Source organism: Camelina sativa, unplaced genomic scaffold, assembly GCF_000633955.1.
Source record: "Camelina sativa cultivar DH55 unplaced genomic scaffold, Cs unpScaffold22484, whole genome shotgun sequence".
Taxonomy (NCBI): Eukaryota; Viridiplantae; Streptophyta; class Magnoliopsida; order Brassicales; family Brassicaceae; genus Camelina; species Camelina sativa.
The window spans coordinates 1-266 of NW_010943472.1; the positions used below are offsets into that span (position 1 = coordinate 1).

The window sequence follows — 266 nt, forward strand, 5'->3', positions numbered from 1 at the left end:
TCTAAATGCTGCTAAACAGAAAAAGAGCGGGAAGGATGAGGAAATTGTTTCCCTACGTGCAGAACTTGAGGTAAGGTACACTGATGTACTGGTTCCATGAGATGTGCCACTTTTATTGACATGAAGAAATCATGTCTTATTTTTCTGTTCTATGTTCAGAATTTGAAAGACGAGGCCACAGCTGCTGCAGAACGGCTTCAAGAAGCGGAATCCGAAGCGAAGTCTCTTCGCACAATGACTCAAAGGATGATTTTAACACAGGACGA

At 42.5% G+C, this 266-nt stretch overlaps 1 long non-coding RNA gene across 1 annotated transcript; it reads left to right on the forward strand.

Annotated features, from left to right (window-relative positions):
- LOC104775615 lies at positions 1-266 on the forward strand. The gene is made up of 2 exons (XR_766015.1): positions 1-70; positions 160-266. It is a non-coding gene; the product is annotated as an uncharacterized LOC104775615 (long non-coding RNA).